We start from the raw sequence: 19083 nt of genomic DNA, 5'->3' as shown, positions 1-19083 counted from the left end.
TAGGTAAATCATTCTTCTAACTCCCCAAATTTGAGACAGTACTAGAGAAATGATATTCAAAGTTAAAATTGAATTTGTACAGCCAAAACTTAAGTCTCTCAGAGTGTTAATGTCATGTTTCTTATTTATACCTTTTATGTATCCAGTTTACTTTGTCTCCTGTTATTGGCAATTTTTTGGTCTTGTTTTAAATTGTTGTTCTTTTACAGTTGTCCCAGTTTTTCTCCCGTGTTGTTTGTATTTTTAACTATCGACCCAATACCTTCCTATTTTTGTTCTTATACTGTTTTTAGTGTGCGTCACTGCTTGAACCCCTTCACTTTTTTTTTTTTTGAAATATGTCATCTGTGTGCTATTAGTAGGTTGCTCTTCTAATTATCATTATTAGCTTTAAAGGGTGTAGACTCTGGGAAAGCTTCTTATTGAACTGTCATTGTACTGTGCAGAGAGTGCCCAGTTCCACAGACAAGCTCTTCCCTCGTATTTTGCAAGGTTCCGTTCCTCGGGTGATCTGTACGGAAACGACCTTTAGTGGCCCTCCGGGAGGTTTCAGGCAGAATCAGTAGCTCTGCAGGCAGTGACTGCTTTTGTTGCAGTATTTCTGTGTATTTGTGTCTTTGGAGGTCTATCGGTTACCATTACTCTAGTAGTCATTTGTGGAATAATCAGAATGACCCCGTGCTGGCACTTCCATGCACAGTTTTATTTCATCCTCACCGTGGTCAGTTTTACAGAAGGCAAAACTGATATGCAGAGAAGGAGGTAACTTGCTTTCAGGTCAGACAGCAGGTGTTAGAGGCTGGAAGGAACCCAAGCCGTCCACCTGAAAATCCTGTGTTCTTAACCAGCGTGCTGTTATCCCCTCTCTTCATACTCAAATCTGAGTAAGACTAGGTCTCCAATTTTAAGAAGCGCAGGCTAATGCCTCATCATCCTTAATAGCAAATTTCTGCAACTAGGTGAAAGTTGTTTCGCGACCGACGATGAAACTCCGAATATTGGAAAGAAAAGGGAATTGTCAGATGGCATGGACTCATGTATTCATTCGTGTATGCATTCAACAAAGTGAGCACCTACTATGTACTTCGTATATCTTTGTATATTAAAATCATGTATGTCTGGCTGGTGTGGCTCCGTGGGTTGAGTGAACTAAAGGGTTGCTGGTTCGATTCCCAGTCAGGTCACAGGCCTGGGTTGCAGGCCAGGTCCCCAGTCAGTGTGGGTGCATGAGAAGTGACCACACACTGATGTTTCTCCCCCTCTGTTTCTCCCCACTTCCCCTCTAAAAATACATCAATAAAATCTTTTCTAAAAACATGGAAATTAAAGCACGTTTATTTTACATCTACCGTTGATACGTTTTTTGAAATGTTGTGTCAAGCAACCCCCTAACTGGTCATTTAAAGGCTTCTGTTACTCGGAAGTTAAATAAGTCTGTACTAAGTACCGAGTGCTTCTTAGGGAACTCTGCCTATTTCCATGAGAGTCCTCTGATTTAACTTAAAAACATACCTGAACTGGAGTGTTCCTTATTGATCACAAAGAATTGTATTAATATTTCATCTTTAAAGTACTATTAATAATAGCCTAACTAATAGTTTGGTTCACTAATGATGACGAACTTTTAAAAGTTATTTGTAGGAGAGAAGCCAGTACGCTAACTTTTAAAAATTTGTTAGACAGGATTAGCTGAACCGTTCTTTATTGCAAAACATGAAGATAGCTTGTTTAAGGATTTATTTCGGGGCGACGAAAGATGGGTTCGTCCTGTGGAACACCCACGAATGACAAGATAAAAATCCAGTTTGGCCTCGCCATATCTCAGTTAGTGGGTGTGGTAGGTGTGCATGTCATTCTGTATTCAATGCCATCCTCCTCTGTAGGTCAAATCGCTCGGGGGCCGTCCGCTAAGCTATTTATTCTTCTGTCCTCTCCGCGACTATAGGGACGCCCGGCGGCGGCGTCACTCTAGGGACGCAGAGTGTACGTACAAGCTTTACGAAGCTGCCGTTCTAGCTGTGGCCTCGGTATTTTTTTCTACGTAGCAGCTTCACAGAGATTCAAGCCTGTGCCTCGGCTCCTTGGGTGTTGGTAAGCTTGGAGAAGAATACACTGGGAAGGAGGACAGGGCGTGTCGGGGTCTGAATAGGATGGTCTGGAAAGGTGTCCCTGAGAAGCGGCCGGCCGTGGGACTACCCCGGGGAGGGTGTGTCAGGCCGGGGGAACTGTCGCGAGTGCAAAGGCCCCGAGGCTGGCGTGTGCCGGTGTGTTTGCGGAGCAGCGAGGAGGCCCGTGTGGCTAGAGGCGAGTGACCCCTGGGGAGGAGTGCAGGAGATGGGGTCAGAGAGGCAGTGGCAGGCTGGCCACTCGGAGATTTTGGCTTTGACAAAGATTTTGGCATCAGAACCTGGCGGCGGCTGGAACGCCCACCCGGACTTTTGACGTACGCAAATGAACTGCATGCAAATGAACCTAGTCCCAGCATCTCCCAGAGGAAATAAAAATGGACTTGGCTCCTTCTCAGAAGAAATGTTGATGGACTTAGCATGATACATGACCGGCCTGGCGGAGAGAAAAGCAGGGCGATATAAATAGCCTGCTGAATGTGTCGCCGCGTAAACTCGCTGTAAGTGAAATGTACTGTTTGGAAAGATGTGGAGGGAGGTCTTGCACCACCCCCGTCCCGCTTCCGATAGGCCGCCGGCACCTGGTCCCCGCCCCCGGAGGGCTTAGAAGCCGCCTCCGGGGAGGTCTGGCCTTCCGCTGCACTTCCGCCACGCTTCCGCCGCTTTGGTCCCACCCCAAAGGACTTCCCGGTGTTCGGCCTCGCCCCGCTTCCGGGAGTCTTCCGCCACCTTGTCTCCGCCCCCGAAGGGCTTCCTTGTCCTCGAGGACTTCCGTATCTTCGGCCCGTTCTCCCCGCCCCATTCCCCCCCCCCCCGCGAGATCGTTCTGCGCACGCGCGTGGGCCACATGGGCAGCGGACACTCGGTGGGGCGATAGTGGGTTCTTCCTGTGGCGTGAGGCCCTTCGTGTAGCCCTCGATTCTAGTTTTTCTTCTCCGGTTAGTACCTGCCTTTCGGGCGCCGCGGGGGTGCCGGCTGCGCCGGCGTGGGGCATGGGGATGAGGACTCTCCGGCGGCCTGGTCGCAGGTCACCGCCTCCCAAAGTGCCAGGCAGGCCCCGAGGCCCCGGCCCACCTTTAAGAAATCTCGTCTGGGCGCGCCGGTCCTGCGGCCTTCGTCTGGTGTTCCGCTATTTGGGAAATGTGCTCTGGGGCCGAGGTCGCCCCACGGCCCTACCCCCAACCCCCCGCCTCCTTCCGCATGCAGGACCCCAGCCCTCCCGGGAGAAGCCTCTGCCCCTCTTCACGTGTCCGTCCTCCTGGACTCCGTGGTCGGGATACTGGCTTAGCTTTCGAGCGGCTGCGATTCTTTTTTTTTTTTTTTTTTTTTTTTTTGAGCTTCGGCCGTTTGTCTCTTGGCCGTGAGGCGTCTGACTCAGTGTTTTCTGCTGAAGCTTCCTGCTCCGCCTGGACGCCCTGTTCTTTCTCCTTCCCCAGTTCTTCCTCTTGGACCTGCAGGGTCTCATCCCTCTTTCTGCCTCTACCGTGTCTCATTTGGGCTCCTTTTCTGCGTTGGTTTTTTTCCAAAAAAGGGCTTTTTCGATTTTCCCCTCCAGCCCCGGTGCCTCGGTCTCCACCTGTGTCAAATCGTGTTTGCGTCCCTCACCTCGGCCAAAGAAGGGGGTGGACGGAACGGTTTTAAGCCGTGGAAATGCTTTTTCAGTTGTAACTTTCGTTTTAGTAAGGATCTTACCTTACTTTCTTTTGACAGGAGCCGTAAAGTTCAGAACACACGGTAAGTTCCGCACACGTCCGTAAGCTATCGCCTGACAGAGGGTCTGGTACTCAGCTTACAGACCTGCGTGAGAAAATGGGAGTGGGAAGAAATGATCGGTTCCCTGCTACACACTGGACTCTGGGTGCCAGGATGTGTTTTATGCAGGAGTTACTTTCAGTGGACGGGAGTCATGGGTATATATTTTCCTTTGCGGTCTCGAAGCTATGACTCCAGGACCACTATATTTTCTCCAGGAGGCAAAATAGGAATTGTAGAATCTGTCTCAAAAGTATTTTTAAGTGCTTGACTTTTGGGGGGGTGGGGGTGGGGGGGCGGAAGTCAAGACACTTTTTGTATAGTTCATGCTCTCTTGTGTTTTGATGTCATTATGGTCACCAGGTCGATCACGCGCAGCACGAGAGAACGAGAGAGGGACTCGAGGGTAGAGCCTGTCAGGGTTCCCGCTGACTCTCTTGGCCCAGTGGTCCAAGCACCCAGAAGGGAGTCTCGGTTTCTCACCGCTTGTGTTTTGCAGGTCGCTTGTACCAGGTTGAATACGCCATGGAGGCCATCGGACGTGCGGGCACCTGTCCGGGAACTTTAGCGAACGACGGTGTTTGGCTTGCAGCAGAGCGACGCAACATCCACAAGCTGCTTGATGAAGTTGTTGTCCCTGAAAAAATTTATAAGCTCGATGATGAGTAAGTGAGCTCACAGGGGGGAGAGGGTTTCAATATCTCATGTGCTCACATACGTAGGATCTCACGTATTTCGGGAGGGTTGGCCCGTGTGCCGTAGTAAACTTGAAGCGAACGCTTGTTATTGTGCCTTTACTGGTGGACACTTTTGATTCTTATTTGAAACTTCCTTGAGGCTTAGGACGATGCGTTATTATTTTGACGTGCAGGGCCAAGCCCTAGGTGGAGAAACTATTCTATACCGTTCGGAGTACAGGCGTGGTAGGTGTGCAGATCTGGGTTAAGTCTGTGTGGCCTCGCACCCGTTGCTTTCCTTCTCTGGGCTTCGGTGCCGCCTCGAGTGGTGGTGGCCGTTTAATGAACTAGAGTAAAACGAGTGAAATACACTAGCGCAGGGTCTGACACGTGGCAGGCTCCCCGAGTGTTCAGAACGGCTACTCGGGAATTGTGTGGAAGTGTCCCGAATCCTACCCCTGGAGGTCTGGGAACAGTTTAGATGAGCCCCGTCAGTTTCGCGTCGTTGGGCGTGCGGGACTCCTAGCCTGCGGGGCACTGGGTTTGCCTGTCAGAGACTTCCCCCCTGAGTGGGGGACGAGGCGGGTGCCGGTTCTAGGGCCTTTGGATGCGTGTCCAAGGAAGCGTCATCCCTCCAGAGTCACCGCCGGGCCACGGGCCGCTCGGCAGCCGGCAGGCTTGCGGAGGTGTAGTGACAGCAGGTGACAGAGGGTGCCAGCTCTAGGGGAGCCGGCGCAGCCCTCGGGGAGCGGCAGCAAAGAAAGGAAAGGCGCCTTTCCTGGGAGCCTAGCCCCTGAGCCCCCTCCCTCCGCCCCGGCCAGCCAGGCCTTTGGAGGTGAGAATACCGATGACCCAGGAGTGGGGGTAGTTTTTCTTCCCCTCTGGCAAAACCTCTGTCTTGCTTCTGGACCCTCTCGGGACTTGCTTTAGCTTCCTAGTGCTCCTTCTCTCGCCCTGTTCGGCGTCGTGGCGCTGAATACGCCTATCGAAGAACTGGAGGGGGCGCTGTGCATCTTTCATGTCATAAACGACGTCAGGTTTGTCCCGCAAAGATAAACCTTCTGTAGTTTCTGTCTGTTCAGAAGAAAACCAGAGCATTGACGCGAGCATGGTAAACTTATCATGGAACTTGGGGCTTTGCAAATACTTCTTAAAGGCCCTCTCAGACACCTGCTCTGCTTACAGACACATGAATACATTTTTTTTTTCTTCCTCCAGGGGCATGGCTTGCACCGTGGCCGGCGTAACTTCTGACGCTAACATTCTGACCAACGAACTGAGGCTCATTGCCCAAAGGTATGGTCAGAGAGAGTGTGACTGACGATCTATAATTCAGTTTGCTTGATATCTCTAAGGAGAACTCGTTTTTGCCAAGATGAGAGTCATCGCAGATTTATTAATTGAAAATTGCTTCTTTTTTCTAACCCGAACTTATAAAATGCTATGGTCATAAGATTGTTAGGATGTTGACATTCCCCTGCTCCCCTTTCAAATGACAGGTGACTGTCAATGTCCCCCCATGGCGCAGGTTTATGTCCAGAATATGTTTTGCTTAGATTTTTGTGTCTTAGGAAAAAATGATGACTATGCCAGTGTTTTCATCCTAGGTATTTATTTATTACAGTATCGGGAGCCAATTCCTCGTGAGCAGTTGGTGACAGCGCTCTGTGATATCAAACAAGCGTACGCGCAGTTTGGAGGTAGGAAATCTGGGGCATATTTATTCCAGAAAGGGGAAACATTTTCTAGGTAATAATTTTTTTATGAGATGGTAAAAAGAAATTGAAAAGTAAGTGAAAAACTTTTTGTACATTTGCGCTTCGTGGTTTCTGCGATATGTATTATCATATGTTTTATTAACAGACCATCGAGAGGCAGAAATAGCCTTTTTAAATCTGGAAACCGATTGCTTTTCTTACCTAATAATTAAACTCAGCACGGAGTAGCGGCCCTCCGGGTCTTAACTCCGTCTCCTGGCTGTGCCCATCTCCCGGAAGCAAGTGGACGTTTTGGTGGGCCTTAGTCTGTGGTGGCCAGAACAGAGCCACTTACGAATGCTCAGCTTCACAAGAAAGGTGCTTCAGCTACGTTCGGGGAGCTCGAGTGACTGTACCGATACTGCCTTTGGGCGGCTGATGTGCTTGACGGTCCTCTTTTCTTGGTTAAAGGGAAAAACGTGCCTTTGGCGTCTCGCTGCTGTCCATTGGCTGGGATAAGCGTTACGGCTTTCAGCTCTATCGGAGCGACCCAAGCGGAAATTACGGGGGATGGAAGGCCGCACGCATTGGCAATAACGGCGCCGTGAGTATTTCTGTGTTGCTGTAAAACCTAGCGATAGGTACCTAACGTGATTTTGCAACGGCGATGAATGTAAACGGTATTTTAAGGTAGCTGCAACAACTTTAGCACCTGTGATTGCTATAACGCAGCCGTGCGTGTGTGTGTTTGCCCCCAGTGGAAATTGCCACGCCGACCAGAGAGAATGGAAAGACGGTCATCGGAGTCCTCGGACAGAAGGAACTGGAACAGCTGATCAGAAGACACGAGGAAGAAGAAGCTAAGGCTGAGCGTGAGAAGAAAGAAAAAGAACAAAAAGAAAAGGATACATGGAAGACAGAATTGGGGGTCTTATAAATCTTTTGAGCCCCATTTCAGCCGCCCTCTTCCACAGTGAGCACGTGTTGGCTTTTGAACCCGGACGGTGGGAAAGAGGGATGGTAGCCTCTGATCGGGGCCTCGCCTTTCTGTAAGTTGAGCGGTGACTGCTCTTCATGGGCCTTTCTACCCCCCTCCCCCCTTTTCTTGGAATAAAACTCGGTAAGAATGGAAACGGTGAAGGAGAATTGTCTGTAGCAGTCACTGTTGTTCACCGGGGTTAGTGGGTCTGTGATCCTTCATGCTTCAGTGTCCTGGGGCAGCCCTGGAGGTGCCGGGACACAAGAGGCTAAAGTTGGTGGGTGCGAGTGTCATAAGCAGGGAAAGATGGGACTTGTGCCCTGAAGGCCTCCCTTGCTGTGTCCCTACTGTCTTGGAGAACCCGTGGCCCTCGGCCTCTGTGGGAATCACATTCTTGTACCTGTTGCCAGCCATCGACATCGATGGCTCTTCCTAGGACCGGAAGTGTGTGCGTGCACATGTATACACACACGCGTTCACGCAAACCGCTCCGAAAACACGTGAAAGGCCCGTTTACAGTGCAAGCCCTGCACCCGCTACAGTAATCGGTCATCAGTGCTTCTGAGCACCTCTGGATCCCTCAGATCCCATTTCCCTCTCCCCCTCTACTCCCGAGAGAGAACTCGAGTTTACCTTTCCCCTTACCTACAATGCGTTTGTCTGTTCCTCTGACCCAGGTGGCACATCCCTCAGGGTAGCCGGGTGTGCCCTCTCTCCGTCTCCAGCGCTTGGTTTAAGAACGACCGTGGGCTGAGCCGACCCAGACCAGACGGGCGGGGGGATGACAGCTGCGGACGCCGCAGCAGGCCCACGGCGGGCGCGTGGCAGGTCCTGTGCAGGAGAGATTATGGCCACAGAGGAAAAGGGGCCGCAGACGAGAGCAGTCGGTCTTGGCTGAGGCGGGGCGGTGGGTGGGGGGTGGGGGGCCCTGGTCTCAGCCCAGGAAGGCTCCAGGGCCACCGCCGCAGTGCCGGCCTCCCACACTTGTCCCCTCCAGCTCTCCTCAGAGCACATTGAACCCTTCCGTCGGTTCCCCATGCGAGACTTTCAAAGATCTGCTGCGAAGTGAGCGAAGCTTAAGCTTCAGGACCCCTCGCTTCCGAGGCCTGGGAAGGGACCCTCACAATGTGTTCCGTGCTCGTGCTTTTTGTAAAGTCTGCAAAAGTAAGGTCTTCTACCTGCGGTTAATAAGCGCTACCGTCTGTTTCTGCAGCGGAACATACTTGTCCGCAGATACTTCCATGCGTAGTGAGGTTATTGTTACTCACCTCAGGGTCGAAATGGCTCTCGGGACGTGTTCCTCACCCACCCGATGAGCCTGCATACCCAGTATAGTGACAGGAAGGCACAGGAACAGAAGTTGTCACCGTCGTTGGACGTTCCTGGACAGTGGGAGAGGAACAGGGCTTGACATGGGCCAAGTCAGAAGCAAAGTTCATCCTTAAGGTGTGTGCAGTTACCATCTGGGGATTCAGGTCCCGTGATGCCGGAAACGCCGGGGGGGCGGGGGGGTGCCTTACGGGTATGTCGGCTCATCGAACCACTGCGGTAATTTGGTGAGGTTTCTCATTCTGATTTTCAGTTTGATACCCAATTTTGTATTTGTACTGCCGTATTCTTTTGCTTTAAGAGGACACCCCCCCACTCCGCTACACACACACACACACACACACACACAGATAGTATCTTCTATATAAACCCGAATCAGCCCCTGCTTTCCCTCGTCCTGAGAATAAAGTCCACTTTCTTCATTCTGACCTGCAACTCGCCACTGCCTTGTTGCTGATGCTCTGTCCTGGACCCCCGCCCCCCTCTGGACCGCCCTCTGTCTGTCCCTCACCCTCTCTGGAATGCTCTTCTCTCTGCACTCTGTGTCTCCCGCCCCCGAAGAACTACCCCGTCCTCTTCCCTGTCCCCGTGGGACTTCGGGGCCCTCTATCCTGCTCCCGAAGGTCTTATACACCCTCCGCCACGCTTCCGGTAGGCTGCCGGCACCTCGGCCCCGCCCCTGGAGGACTTAGGAGCCGCCTCCGGGAAGTCTGACCTTCTGCCGCACTTCCGGGACACTTCCACCCTCCCGGTCCCACCCCAGAGGACTTCCGGGCGACTTCCGCTTGCGGCGGACGCGCCGTCTTGTTCCCGCCCTAGGAGGTCTCACGCAGCCGAGGCCCAACCCCCGAAGGTCTATGCAGCCTGCGCCGCCATCTTGGTCTCACCCAGAAGGTCTTCCGGGTGTTCGGCCTCGCCCCGCTTCCGGGAGTCTTCCGCCACCCTGTCCCCGCCCCCGAAGAACTAGAACTACCGCGTCCCCTTCCCTGCCCCGCACTGGCACTTCGGGGTCCTCTATCCTGCTCCCGAAGGCCTTACACATCCTCCGATAGCGTTCCGGCACCTCGCCCCCGCCCCTGGAGGACTTAGGAGCCGCCTCCGGGAAGTCTGACCTTCCGCCGCACTTCCGGGACACTTCCACCCTCCCGGTCCCACCCCAGAGGACTTCCGGGCGACTTCCGCTTGCGGCGGACCCGCCATCTTGTTCCCGCCCTAGAAGGTCTGACGCAGCCGAGGCCCAACCCCCGAAGGTCCACGCAGCCTGCCCCGCCATCTTGGTCCCACCCCGAAGGTCTTCCGGGTGTTCGGCCTCGCCCCGCTTCCGGGAGTCTTCCGCCACCCTGTCCCCGCCCCCGGAGAACTGCCGCGTCCCATTCCCTGCCCCACCCCCGCCCCGGGACTTCGGGGTCCTCTATCCTGCTCCCGAAGGTCTTACACATCCTCCGATAGAGTTCCGGCACCTCGCCCCCGCCCCTGGAGGACTTAGGAGCCGCTTCCGGGAAGTCTGACCTTCCGCCGCTCTTCCGGGACACTTCCGCCCTCCCGGTCCGACCCCAGAGGACTTCCGGGCGACTTCCGCTTGCGGCGGACCCGCCATCTTGTTCCCGCCCTAGAAGGTCTGACGCAGCCGAGGCCCAACCCCCGAAGGTCCACGTAGCCTGCCCCGCCATCTTGGTCCCACCCCGAAGGTCTTCCGGGTGTTCGGCCTCGCCTCGCTTCCGGGAGTCTTCCGCCACCCTGTCCCCGCCCCCGGAGAACTGCCGCGTCCCCTTCCCGGCCTCCCCCCCCCGGGACTTCGGGGTCCTCTGTCCCGCTCCCGAAGGTCTTACACGTCCTCCGCAATTCTATGGAGAGGTTTACGGTATCAAATTACAATAGTAAACTCAACATTTACTTAATCTGATGGTGCTCAGACTTTTTTAGAAAGTGCAAATCATCACCTCTCGATTCAGACGCCAGGCTCTGGGATTGCCAAGAAGCCACTTAAGTCCACTGAACTCAACGCGCTTCACCTGCTCCTGTGCGCTCCAGAGGAACTCTTCCATCAACCTGTCAGTGTGCTTGCCGGCTGTGGCTCCCCGTCTGTCTCAGTGCTGCCCTCCTGTGGGGAACTCTGGGAATTACAGCTAAGGGAAGCTCACCGAGTCCATTGTACGGATAGGGCTAGATGGCTAGGCTCAGGGTTGATAGGTTTAGCGTTAATGAGCCTAGGGTTAACAGGCTTCTATCTTTAATAGACTCAGCCTTCCTGGATGGAGCTTCAGAAGAGCTAACAGATTTCGTATGTACCCCATCATCAGGCCCAGTGCTCTTTCGGGGTGGCTGTAGGAACCCCGAAAGCGAGGAGTAAGGCCAGCGGGAGACTGTGCAGAGCGCACGTCTGTCCCAGCACACTAAGTGTGAGTAGTCGTAGCGGGGGTAAAAAGAAAAAGAATGGCAAACTACCTAGATACTACCTGACTTAGTGAGATAATATAGCTTATTTAATTTTTTCTGCACAACAGTGAGGCAGCAAAGCAGAAGTTATTCTTTCTTATTAATTTTCTAGAATTAAAAAATTCAAACATACATAAAATATTCAAATATAATGACTTGAAGAGTTCTTGCCATACACTTTTAACAATTATTGACATTGTGCCAATAGATATCCATATTGATGTAGGTTAGGATATTGTGGCATGTGCAGGTTCACAGCTAAACGAGTGGTGGTGCCAAGTATTCAAAATAAGGTTTTCAGCTTTGCAGTCCTTCGTCCTTCCTTAATCACCAAATTTTTTTAGGTAAATCATTCTTCTAACTCCCCAAATTTGAGACAGTACTAGAGAAATGATATTCAAAGTTAAAATTGAATTTGTACAGCCAAAACTTAAGTCTCTCAGAGTGTTAATGTCATGTTTCTTATTTATACCTTTTATGTATCCAGTTTACTTTGTCTCCTGTTATTGGCAATTTTTTGGTCTTGTTTTAAATTGTTGTTCTTTTACAGTTGTCCCAGTTTTTCTCCCGTGTTGTTTGTATTTTTAACTATCGACCCAATACCTTCCTATTTTTGTTCTTATACTGTTTTTAGTGTGCGTCACTGCTTGAACCCCTTCACTTTTTTTTTTTTTTGAAATATGTCATCTGTGTGCTATTAGTAGGTTGCTCTTCTAATTATCATTATTAGCTTTAAAGGGTGTAGACTCTGGGAAAGCTTCTTATTGAACTGTCATTGTACTGTGCAGAGAGTGCCCAGTTCCACAGACAAGCTCTTCCCTCGTATTTTGCAAGGTTCCGTTCCTCGGGTGATCTGTACGGAAACGACCTTTAGTGGCCCTCCGGGAGGTTTCAGGCAGAATCAGTAGCTCTGCAGGCAGTGACTGCTTTTGTTGCAGTATTTCTGTGTATTTGTGTCTTTGGAGGTCTATCGGTTACCATTACTCTAGTAGTCATTTGTGGAATAATCAGAATGACCCCGTGCTGGCACTTCCATGCACAGTTTTATTTCATCCTCACCGTGGTCAGTTTTACAGAAGGCAAAACTGATATGCAGAGAAGGAGGTAACTTGCTTTCAGGTCAGACAGCAGGTGTTAGAGGCTGGAAGGAACCCAAGCCGTCCACCTGAAAATCCTGTGTTCTTAACCAGCGTGCTGTTATCCCCTCTCTTCATACTCAAATCTGAGTAAGACTAGGTCTCCAATTTTAAGAAGCGCAGGCTAATGCCTCATCATCCTTAATAGCAAATTTCTGCAACTAGGTGAAAGTTGTTTCGCGACCGACGATGAAACTCCGAATATTGGAAAGAAAAGGGAATTGTCAGATGGCATGGACTCATGTATTCATTCGTGTATGCATTCAACAAAGTGAGCACCTACTATGTACTTCGTATATCTTTGTATATTAAAATCATGTATGTCTGGCTGGTGTGGCTCCGTGGGTTGAGTGAACTAAAGGGTTGCTGGTTCGATTCCCAGTCAGGTCACAGGCCTGGGTTGCAGGCCAGGTCCCCAGTCAGTGTGGGTGCATGAGAAGTGACCACACACTGATGTTTCTCCCCCTCTGTTTCTCCCCACTTCCCCTCTAAAAATACATCAATAAAATCTTTTCTAAAAACATGGAAATTAAAGCACGTTTATTTTACATCTACCGTTGATACGTTTTTTGAAATGTTGTGTCAAGCAACCCCCTAACTGGTCATTTAAAGGCTTCTGTTACTCGGAAGTTAAATAAGTCTGTACTAAGTACCGAGTGCTTCTTAGGGAACTCTGCCTATTTCCATGAGAGTCCTCTGATTTAACTTAAAAACATACCTGAACTGGAGTGTTCCTTATTGATCACAAAGAATTGTATTAATATTTCATCTTTAAAGTACTATTAATAATAGCCTAACTAATAGTTTGGTTCACTAATGATGACGAACTTTTAAAAGTTATTTGTAGGAGAGAAGCCAGTACGCTAACTTTTAAAAATTTGTTAGACAGGATTAGCTGAACCGTTCTTTATTGCAAAACATGAAGATAGCTTGTTTAAGGATTTATTTCGGGGCGACGAAAGATGGGTTCGTCCTGTGGAACACCCACGAATGACAAGATAAAAATCCAGTTTGGCCTCGCCATATCTCAGTTAGTGGGTGTGGTAGGTGTGCATGTCATTCTGTATTCAATGCCATCCTCCTCTGTAGGTCAAATCGCTCGGGGGCCGTCCGCTAAGCTATTTATTCTTCTGTCCTCTCCGCGACTATAGGGACGCCCGGCGGCGGCGTCACTCTAGGGACGCAGAGTGTACGTACAAGCTTTACGAAGCTGCCGTTCTAGCTGTGGCCTCGGTATTTTTTTCTACGTAGCAGCTTCACAGAGATTCAAGCCTGTGCCTCGGCTCCTTGGGTGTTGGTAAGCTTGGAGAAGAATACACTGGGAAGGAGGACAGGGCGTGTCGGGGTCTGAATAGGATGGTCTGGAAAGGTGTCCCTGAGAAGCGGCCGGCCGTGGGACTACCCCGGGGAGGGTGTGTCAGGCCGGGGGAACTGTCGCGAGTGCAAAGGCCCCGAGGCTGGCGTGTGCCGGTGTGTTTGCGGAGCAGCGAGGAGGCCCGTGTGGCTAGAGGCGAGTGACCCCTGGGGAGGAGTGCAGGAGATGGGGTCAGAGAGGCAGTGGCAGGCTGGCCACTCGGAGATTTTGGCTTTGACAAAGATTTTGGCATCAGAACCTGGCGGCGGCTGGAACGCCCACCCGGACTTTTGACGTACGCAAATGAACTGCATGCAAATGAACCTAGTCCCAGCATCTCCCAGAGGAAATAAAAATGGACTTGGCTCCTTCTCAGAAGAAATGTTGATGGACTTAGCATGATACATGACCGGCCTGGCGGAGAGAAAAGCAGGGCGATATAAATAGCCTGCTGAATGTGTCGCCGCGTAAACTCGCTGTAAGTGAAATGTACTGTTTGGAAAGATGTGGAGGGAGGTCTTGCACCACCCCCGTCCCGCTTCCGATAGGCCGCCGGCACCTGGTCCCCGCCCCCGGAGGGCTTAGAAGCCGCCTCCGGGGAGGTCTGGCCTTCCGCTGCACTTCCGCCACGCTTCCGCCGCTTTGGTCCCACCCCAAAGGACTTCCCGGTGTTCGGCCTCGCCCCGCTTCCGGGAGTCTTCCGCCACCTTGTCTCCGCCCCCGAAGGGCTTCCTTGTCCTCGGCCCCGCCGCCCCGGAGGACTTCCGTATCTTCGGCCCGTTCTCCCCGCCCCATTCCCCCCCACCCCGCGAGATCGTTCTGCGCACGCGCGTGGGCCACATGGGCAGCGGACACTCGGTGGGGCGATAGTGGGTTCTTCCTGTGGCGTGAGGCCCTTCGTGTAGCCCTCGATTCTAGTTTTTCTTCTCCGGTTAGTACCTGCCTTTCGGGCGCCGCGGGGGTGCCGGCTGCGCCGGCGTGGGGCATGGGGATGAGGACTCTCCGGCGGCCTGGTCGCAGGTCACCGCCTCCCAAAGTGCCAGGCAGGCCCCGAGGCCCCGGCCCACCTTTAAGAAATCTCGTCTGGGCGCGCCGGTCCTGCGGCCTTCGTCTGGTGTTCCGCTATTTGGGAAATGTGCTCTGGGGCCGAGGTCGCCCCACGCCCCTACCCCCAACCCCCCGCCTCCTTCCGCATGCAGGACCCCAGCCCTCCCGGGAGAAGCCTCTGCCCCTCTTCACGTGTCCGTCCTCCTGGACTCCGTGGTCGGGATACTGGCTTAGCTTTCGAGCGGCTGCGATTCTTTTTTTTTTTTTTTTTTTTTTTTTTGAGCTTCGGCCGTTTGTCTCTTGGCCGTGAGGCGTCTGACTCAGTGTTTTCTGCTGAAGCTTCCTGCTCCGCCTGGACGCCCTGTTCTTTCTCCTTCCCCAGTTCTTCCTCTTGGACCTGCAGGGTCTCATCCCTCTTTCTGCCTCTACCGTGTCTCATTTGGGCTCCTTTTCTGCGTTGGTTTTTTTCCAAAAAAGGGCTTTTTCGATTTTCCCCTCCAGCCCCGGTGCCTCGGTCTCCACCTGTGTCAAATCGTGTTTGCGTCCCTCACCTCGGCCAAAGAAGGGGGTGGACGGAACGGTTTTAAGCCGTGGAAATGCTTTTTCAGTTGTAACTTTCGTTTTAGTAAGGATCTTACCTTACTTTCTTTTGACAGGAGCCGTAAAGTTCAGAACACACGGTAAGTTCCGCACACGTCCGTAAGCTATCGCCTGACAGAGGGTCTGGTACTCAGCTTACAGACCTGCGTGAGAAAATGGGAGTGGGAAGAAATGATCGGTTCCCTGCTACACACTGGACTCTGGGTGCCAGGATGTGTTTTATGCAGGAGTTACTTTCAGTGGACGGGAGTCATGGGTATATATTTTCCTTTGCGGTCTCGAAGCTATGACTCCAGGACCACTATATTTTCTCCAGGAGGCAAAATAGGAATTGTAGAATCTGTCTCAAAAGTATTTTTAAGTGCTTGACTTTTGGGGGGGTGGGGGTGGGGGGGCGGAAGTCAAGACACTTTTTGTATAGTTCATGCTCTCTTGTGTTTTGATGTCATTATGGTCACCAGGTCGATCACGCGCAGCACGAGAGAACGAGAGAGGGACTCGAGGGTAGAGCCTGTCAGGGTTCCCGCTGACTCTCTTGGCCCAGTGGTCCAAGCACCCAGAAGGGAGTCTCGGTTTCTCACCGCTTGTGTTTTGCAGGTCGCTTGTACCAGGTTGAATACGCCATGGAGGCCATCGGACGTGCGGGCACCTGTCCGGGAACTTTAGCGAACGACGGTGTTTGGCTTGCAGCAGAGCGACGCAACATCCACAAGCTGCTTGATGAAGTTGTTGTCCCTGAAAAAATTTATAAGCTCGATGATGAGTAAGTGAGCTCACAGGGGGGAGAGGGTTTCAATATCTCATGTGCTCACATACGTAGGATCTCACGTATTTCGGGAGGGTTGGCCCGTGTGCCGTAGTAAACTTGAAGCGAACGCTTGTTATTGTGCCTTTACTGGTGGACACTTTTGATTCTTATTTGAAACTTCCTTGAGGCTTAGGACGATGCGTTATTATTTTGACGTGCAGGGCCAAGCCCTAGGTGGAGAAACTATTCTATACCGTTCGGAGTACAGGCGTGGTAGGTGTGCAGATCTGGGTTAAGTCTGTGTGGCCTCGCACCCGTTGCTTTCCTTCTCTGGGCTTCGGTGCCGCCTCGAGTGGTGGTGGCCGTTTAATGAACTAGAGTAAAACGAGTGAAATACACTAGCGCAGGGTCTGACACGTGGCAGGCTCCCCGAGTGTTCAGAACGGCTACTCGGGAATTGTGTGGAAGTGTCCCGAATCCTACCCCTGGAGGTCTGGGAACAGTTTAGATGAGCCCCGTCAGTTTCGCGTCGTTGGGCGTGCGGGACTCCTAGCCTGCGGGGCACTGGGTTTGCCTGTCAGAGACTTCCCCCCTGAGTGGGGGACGAGGCGGGTGCCGGTTCTAGGGCCTTTGGATGCGTGTCCAAGGAAGCGTCATCCCTCCAGAGTCACCGCCGGGCCACGGGCCGCTCGGCAGCCGGCAGGCTTGCGGAGGTGTAGTGACAGCAGGTGACAGAGGGTGCCAGCTCTAGGGGAGCCGGCGCAGCCCTCGGGGAGCGGCAGCAAAGAAAGGAAAGGCGCCTTTCCTGGGAGCCTAGCCCCTGAGCCCCCTCCCTCCGCCCCGGCCAGCCAGGCCTTTGGAGGTGAGAATACCGATGACCCAGGAGTGGGGGTAGTTTTTCTTCCCCTCTGGCAAAACCTCTGTCTTGCTTCTGGACCCTCTCGGGACTTGCTTTAGCTTCCTAGTGCTCCTTCTCTCGCCCTGTTCGGCGTCGTGGCGCTGAATACGCCTATCGAAGAACTGGAGGGGGCGCTGTGCATCTTTCATGTCATAAACGACGTCAGGTTTGTCCCGCAAAGATAAACCTTCTGTAGTTTCTGTCTGTTCAGAAGAAAACCAGAGCATTGACGCGAGCATGGTAAACTTATCATGGAACTTGGGGCTTTGCAAATACTTCTTAAAGGCCCTCTCAGACACCTGCTCTGCTTACAGACACATGAATACATTTTTTTTTTCTTCCTCCAGGGGCATGGCTTGCACCGTGGCCGGCGTAACTTCTGACGCTAACATTCTGACCAACGAACTGAGGCTCATTGCCCAAAGGTATGGTCAGAGAGAGTGTGACTGACGATCTATAATTCAGTTTGCTTGATATCTCTAAGGAGAACTCGTTTTTGCCAAGATGAGAGTCATCGCAGATTTATTAATTGAAAATTGCTTCTTTTTTCTAACCCGAACTTATAAAATGCTATGGTCATAAGATTGTTAGGATGTTGACATTCCCCTGCTCCCCTTTCAAATGACAGGTGACTGTCAATGTCCCCCCATGGCGCAGGTTTATGTCCAGAATATGTTTTGCTTAGATTTTTGTGTCTTAGGAAAAAATGATGACTATGCCAGTGTTTTCATCCTAGGTATTTATTTATTACAGTATCGGGAGCCAATTCCTCGTGAGCAGTTGGTGACAGCGCTCTGTGATATCAAACAAGCGTACGCGCAGTTTGGAGGTAGGAAATCTGGGGCATATTTATTCCAGAAAGGGGAAACATTTTCTAGGTAATAATTTTTTTATGAGATGGTAAAAAGAAATTGAAAAGTAAGTGAAAAACTTTTTGTACATTTGCGCTTCGTGGTTTCTGCGATATGTATTATCATATGTTTTATTAACAGACCATCGAGAGGCAGAAATAGCCTTTTTAAATCTGGAAACCGATTGCTTTTCTTACCTAATAATTAAACTCAGCACGGAGTAGCGGCCCTCCGGGTCTTAACTCCGTCTCCTGGCTGTGCCCATCTCCCGGAAGCAAGTGGACGTTTTGGTGGGCCTTAGTCTGTGGTGGCCAGAACAGAGCCACTTACGAATGCTCAGCTTCACAAGAAAGGTGCTTCAGCTACGTTCGGGGAGCTCGAGTGACTGTACCGATACTGCCTTTGGGCGGCTGATGTGCTTGACGGTCCTCTTTTCTTGGTTAAAGGGAAAAACGTGCCTTTGGCGTCTCGCTGCTGTCCATTGGCTGGGATAAGCGTTACGGCTTTCAGCTCTATCGGAGCGACCCAAGCGGAAATTACGGGGGATGGAAGGCCGCACGCATTGGCAATAACGGCGCCGTGAGTATTTCTGTGTTGCTGTAAAACCTAGCGATAGGTACCTAACGTGATTTTGCAACGGCGATGAATGTAAACGGTATTTTAAGGTAGCTGCAACAACTTTAGCACCTGTGATTGCTATAACGCAGCCGTGCGTGTGTGTGTTTGCCCCCAGTGGAAATTGCCACGCCGACCAGAGAGAATGGAAAGACGGTCATCGGAGTCCTCGGACAGAAGGAACTGGAACAGCTGATCAGAAGACACGAGGAAGAAGAAGCTAAGGCTGAGCGTGAGAAGAAAGAAAAAGAACAAAAAGAAAAGGATACATGGAAGACAGAATTGGGGGTCTTATAAATCTTTTGAGCCCCATTTCAGCCGCCCTCTTCCACAGTGAGCACGTGTTGGCTTTTGAACCCGGACGGTGGGAAAGAGGGATGGTAGCCTCTGATCGGGGCCTCGCCTTTCTGTAAGTTGAGCGGTGACTGCTCTTCATGGGCCTTTCTACCCCCCTCCCCCCTTTTCTTGGAATAAAACTCGGTAAGAATGGAAACGGTGAAGGAGAATTGTCTGTAGCAGTCACTGTTGTTCACCGGGGTTAGTGGGTCTGTGATCCTTCATGCTTCAGTGTCCTGGGGCAGCCCTGGAGGTGCCGGGACACAAGAGGCTAAAGTTGGTGGGTGCGAGTGTCATAAGCAGGGAAAGATGGGACTTGTGCCCTGAAGGCCTCCCTTGCTGTGTCCCTACTGTCTTGGAGAACCCGTGGCCCTCGGCCTCTGTGGGAATCACATTCTTGTACCTGTTGCCAGCCATCGACATCGATGGCTCTTCCTAGGACCGGAAGTGTGTGCGTGCACATGTATACACACACGCGTTCACGCAAACCGCTCCGAAAACA

General features: G+C 51.7%; 2 long non-coding RNA genes across 2 annotated transcripts; both read left to right on the top strand.

The window, feature by feature from the left end:
* The first annotated feature begins 5800 nt into the window (after window positions 1-5800).
* Window positions 5801-7282, top strand: LOC149992225 (uncharacterized). The gene is made up of 3 exons (XR_016508291.1): window positions 5801-5851; window positions 6180-6856; window positions 7011-7282. It is a non-coding gene; the product is annotated as an uncharacterized LOC149992225 (long non-coding RNA).
* A 9871-nt stretch (window positions 7283-17153) lies between these two features.
* On the top strand, window positions 17154-18635 carry LOC149992224 (uncharacterized). Its single transcript, XR_016508292.1, has 3 exons — window positions 17154-17204; window positions 17533-18209; window positions 18364-18635. It is a non-coding gene; the product is annotated as an uncharacterized LOC149992224 (long non-coding RNA).
* Window positions 18636-19083: the final 448 nt, after the last annotated feature.

Source organism: Furipterus horrens, unplaced genomic scaffold, assembly GCF_987537825.1.
Source record: "Furipterus horrens unplaced genomic scaffold, mFurHor1.1.pri manual_scaffold_15, whole genome shotgun sequence".
NCBI classification, from domain to species: domain Eukaryota; kingdom Metazoa; phylum Chordata; class Mammalia; order Chiroptera; family Furipteridae; genus Furipterus; species Furipterus horrens.
Note: the sequence above shows the minus strand (reverse complement) of the source record. Positions and strands in the feature narration are given on the sequence as shown.